Genomic DNA, 5,646 nt, shown 5'->3' on the forward strand with positions numbered 1-5,646 from the left:
GAATTGTTCAACATGGTTGTTGCTTATATCTATCCATGGTTGACATATGGGCCAATGGTTAACATGGTAGTTGATTAAGGTGCCAATGGTTGAAATATGGGCTATCGGTCAGCATTGTAGTTGGTTATGGTGTCCATGTTTGACATATGGGCGATTGGTCAACATGGTAGTAGATTATGGTGTCCATGGTTGACATATGGTCCAATGGTCAACATGATAGTTGATTATGGTGTCCATGGTTGACATATGGATGACATATGGGCCATTGATCAACATGGTTATTGCTTATGGTGTCCATGGTTGACATTGATGGGTTTTAGCCATAAGAACTTTCCTATGTGCGCATGCAAAACCCTAATGCTTGGATCTAGGCTTTCTAATAAACATACTTTGAATCCAAGACTTCTAATTACTAATTAGGTTAAATAAGAACATTGAAACAGATCTAGAATCATACCTTTGAGTTCCTTGTTTATCTTGAGGTCTTGGAGCTTCTAGAGTCACAAATGTCACTCCTCTAATGGCTTACAAACACCAAAGCAAGGAGGATGATTCGGGAGAGAGGAGAGGGGAGGAATTTCGACCAGAGTTCTCTTACTTAATCAGAGGTGTCGAATTCCCTATGCCATGGGGTCTATTTATACTTGTAGACTCCTTAAGGGTTACAACCTAAACCCTAATTAGATAATCTTCTCTTAAGGCTATCCAAATCCATTCCTAGATAAGCATATGGACGATTTTAGCTTTCCTAAAGCTCTTAGAATCAGTCCAAACCATATCCTAATGGATTTACAGTCTAAAGCTTAACTATCAAACAATTGACAGTTTATACCCCTTTATTTAATTAATCTCTTTAAGTCACCAAATTAATTCCAATTAATTCTATGACTTATATTAATCAAATAACAAATATATTATTCATTATATTATTCTCATAATATATTAATAATATTAATTCTCTCTTAATAAATCATCCTATCAAGTTGCTATGGTGAAGGCAACCCAAAAGGACCATGCACAACCGGATATAGTTACAGCCTTAGACACTATTCCAACAGTCTCCCACTTGGATAAGTCTAGTAACTATACAAGTACAATTCGGTTTGCAATCGTAGCTCTCAAAGACGCTGTCAACTCTGATCTAATCAATCTTGTCCTTTAGATAAGGGAACGTACAGTCCTCTGTTAGATATCATGCTGACATTCCTATGGAATGGTTAGTCAAGCATTTAAGTTTCTCGATCTCTGATTTATTTGACATAGAACTTAATCGAACACATCAACTCAGTTTTGACCGGGCCCGGCACATAAGTCAAATCAAATCATCGAGCGGCCGAGATATCGCTTTTACCTTCTTAGATAAAAGTTACAGATAAACTTCGACTTATATGCATTTACTTATTCATTTACCAACTATACACAACAATACGTTTTATAACATCAAGTTACTGATGCGTTTTCGTATTATCAATGTACAATCAATTAACAAATAATAAACCATATATCTAGGTTTTAAGACTATATGATATTATCGTCTTGCGATCACCTTTTTATATCTTATTCCATAAGGTGATTCCAGCAAGCGCGGGTTTATTCCAATGCTCAAAACTAGTTCATAAGCACTCATGAACATTGCAGCAATCCTTTGCTATGTCTAACACCATTTAGACATTCTACACACCAATTCATGACAATTTTCTTTCATATCTACTTCCAACATATGAACGATTGTGGACCATTTGAATAATTCGATTATTCCTAATAACCTCAATTATTCTGGAAGTCAAAACATGCAAAGTGAAACAATAGCTAAACAATTAACATAAGATAGTAACATTACTCATAAATAAAACTCCTTTATGTAATCATCAAATGTCAATTACATTTATCTATTACACATTTCTAATACTATCTAATCTATGCTAATATCATCCTTCAGCCCAATACTCCTAGCATGCTGCAAGTGCTTAACCCTACTCAGTCCCTTCGTAAGCGGATCTGCTGGGTTATCTTCTGATGATATCCTCTTAACTACGAGTTGTCCTTCTTCTACACGATGTCTAATAAAGTGATACTTTCTATCGATATGTCTTGATCTACCATGATCCCTCGGTTCCTTGGTTAAGGCAACCGCTCCTTCATTATCACAGAAAATCTCCATGGGCTCCTTTATGGCAGGTACGACTCCAAGATCACCGATGAAGTTCTTTAGCCATATTGCCTCCTTCGACGCTTCGCTCGCTGCAATGTACTCTGATTCGCACGTTGAATCAGCTACGGTTTCCTGCTTGGAACTTTTCCATGTCACTGCTCCTCCATTTAGGGTAAAGACCCAGCCCGACTGCGAACGGTAGTTGTCCCTGTCGGTTTGAAAACTGGCGTCACTATACCCTCGCACCTTCAATTCATCACTTCCTCCGAGGACTAAGAACCATTCCTTCGTCCTCCGAAGGTACTTAAGGATATTCTTCACCGCAATCCAATGTGCTTTTCCAGGATTCCCTTGATATCTGCTAACCATGCTCAAAGCGAAGGCTACATCAGGTCGAGTACAAGTCATAGCGTACATGATTGAGCCAACTGCGGAAGCGTATGGTACTCGGCTCATTTCTGTTATCTCAGCTTCCGTACTCGGACTTTGAGTCTTACTCAACTTGGCATTACTTTGTATCAGTAGTTCTCCCTTCTTTGAGTTTTCCATACTAAAACGTTTTAGTACCTTCTCTAAGTAAGTATTCTGACTAAGTCCAATTAGTCTCTTACTTCTTTCTCTTACTATCCTTATTCCCAAAATGTAAGAAGCCTCTCCGAGGTCCTTCATAGCGAAACACTTCCCGAGCCAGGACTTTACCTCCTACAGAGTCGGGATGTCGTTTCCTATGAGTAATATGTCATCAACATATAGAACGAGGAAGCTTACTATACTCCCACTGGCTTTGACATATACACAAGATTCGTCTTCGCTTCGTACAAATCCAAACTCTTTGACTTTCTCATCGAAACAAAGATTCCATCTGCGAGATGCTTGCTTAAGTCCATAAATGGACTTCTCAAGCTTACACACTCTATCTGGATGCTTCAGATCTACAAACCCCTCTGGCTGAGCCATGTAAACATCCTCAGCCAACTTTCCGTTAAGGAAAGCGGTCTTGACATCCATTTGCCAAATCTCATAATCATGAAATGCGGCAATTGCTAACATCACTCTAATAGATTTAATCTTCGCAACTGGTGAGAAGGTCTCATCATAGTCAACTCCAGGAGTTTGAGTAAAGCCCTTCGCGACCAATCGCGCTTTATATGTGTGTACATTCCCATCCATGTCGGTCTTCTTCTTGAAGATCCATTTGCACCCAACGGTCTTACGTCTGGGCACATAATCAAACAAATTCCAAACTTGGTTATCATACATGGATTGGATCTCGCTATCCATTGCCTTTTTCCACTATACAGACTCCGGGCCTGCCATGGCTTCCTTATAGCTATTAGGTTCATCAAGATTTACTAGTGTACCATCACTAATATACATGTCCCCTTCGGTAGTAATATGAAAGCCATAAAACTGGGGATGAACTCTAACTCTATCGGAACGTCTAAGAGGTAAGGATTCGTCAATTGGTTCAACCGGAGTTTCCTCCTCGGGTTGAGTGCCAGCGGTAGAGGTTCCTTCATCCATCGACTCTTGAATCTCTTCAAGTTCGATTTGCCTCCCACTGTCTCCTTGGCTTATGAGTTCTCGCTCTCGGAAAACTCCTCTCCTCGCAACGAAGACAACATTGTCCTTCGGTCTATAGAAGAGATATCCAAAGGATGTATGCGGGTAGCCGATGAAAATACATCTCTCACTTCGAGGTTCAAGCTTGTCGTGAGTATCTCGTCTTACGAAAGCCTCGCAACCCTAAACCTTGATATGTGCCAACGAGGGAGCTTTCCCTGTCCACATCTCGTGAGGTGTTTTGGCAACCTTCTTAGTAGGGACTTGGTTAAGGATATGGGCGGCAGTCTCTAAGGCATACCCCCAGAAAGAAATTGGTAGTGAAGCACGACTCATCATAGAGCGAACCATATCCAATAAGGTTCGATTACGCCTTTCTGCCACACCATTCAACTGCGGTGTCCTAGGAGGCGTCAATTGCGAAACTATTCCACACTCCTTGAGATAATCGTGGAATTCAAGACTTAGGTACTCTCCTCCTCGATCGGATCAAAGCATCTTGATTTTCCTGCCCAACTGATTCTCCACTTCATTCTTGAACTCTTTGAACTTTTCAAAGGTGTCTGACTTTTGCTTGATTAAGTAGATATACCCATATCTACTATAGTCATCGGTAAAAGTCACATAGAAGCGGTTCCCATCCTTCGTGGTTGATCTAAACGGTCCACATACATCGGTATGTATTAGGTCCAATAGACCCTCGCCCCTTTCACAAGTACTCGTGAAGGGCGACTTAGTCATCTTTCCAAGCAAACAAGACTCGCATGTGTCATCTTCCTTAAGGTCGAATGACTCCAACACTCCATCCTTTTGGAGTTGGGCTATGCGTTTCTTGTTGACATGTCCAAGACGACAATGCCACAAGGATGCTTTATCCATACTAGTGGAAGAATCAATATTCAAAACATCATTTCCTAGGTTATCAACAATCATAACGGTTTCATATATTCCATTACATGGTATAGCTTCAAAGTAAAAGACACCATTTAGATAAGCCAAAATAGAACCATTCTCATTATTAAACGAAAATCTAAATCCTTGTCTATATAAACCATGAAATGAAATGATGTTTCTTGCCATTTCTGGTGAATAGAAACAATTGTTCAAATCTAAAACTAAACTATTCCTAAGCACTAAGGAATACACTCCAATCTTGGTCACAGGCTACGATCTTCTGTTCCCCATGATTAGATTGATCCTTCCTTGCTCCACATCCCTACTTCTTCTTAGTCCCTGCACATTAGAACAAATGTGATAACCACAACCGGTATCAAGAACCCAAGAAATAGCATGATTAGAATCGTTAGATTTGATTGGATATATACCTGCGAAAGATGGCTTGATCTTTCCTTCTTTGATTGCTTGCAGGTAATCCGGGCAGCTTCTCTTCCAATGTCCTATCTTGTGGCAGTGGTGGCACTCTGCCTCCTTCGGGTTAGAGCAGGGCTTGGCGGGATCAACTTTGGTCCCACTAGAAGAGGCACCATCTCGGGCTTTCACCTTGCGATAGTTCTTCGATGAAGCTTTCCTCTTCTTTCCCTTCCCTTGTCCAATAGCCAAGACAGGAGTAGCGGGCGGATTGGGAGTAGGTGCAACAGACTTGTCTTTGAAGTTGCTCTCAGCAACCCTCAAGAGACCTTGGAGCTTGCTTAGGGTGACCTCTTCTTTGTTCATGTGGTAGGTCATCCTAAATTGATTGTACATCGGAGGCAAAGAGTGAAGCACCATGTCGATCGCCAAATCCTCACCGAAGTCAACATTTAACTTGCGAAGGCGGTCGACATACCTTTGCATCTTTTGCAAGTGCACGGTAAGAGATTCTCCATGACCCATCTTCGCGGAAATCATGTTAGTGAAAATCTCGTACCTCTCTTGTCTCGCGTTTTGGTGGTACCTCTCCAATAGGTCTTGGTGCATCTCGTACGGGTACA

The sequence above is a fragment of the Lactuca sativa genome, chromosome 2 (genome assembly GCF_002870075.4).
Source record: "Lactuca sativa cultivar Salinas chromosome 2, Lsat_Salinas_v11, whole genome shotgun sequence".
NCBI classification, from domain to species: Eukaryota; Viridiplantae; Streptophyta; class Magnoliopsida; order Asterales; family Asteraceae; genus Lactuca; species Lactuca sativa.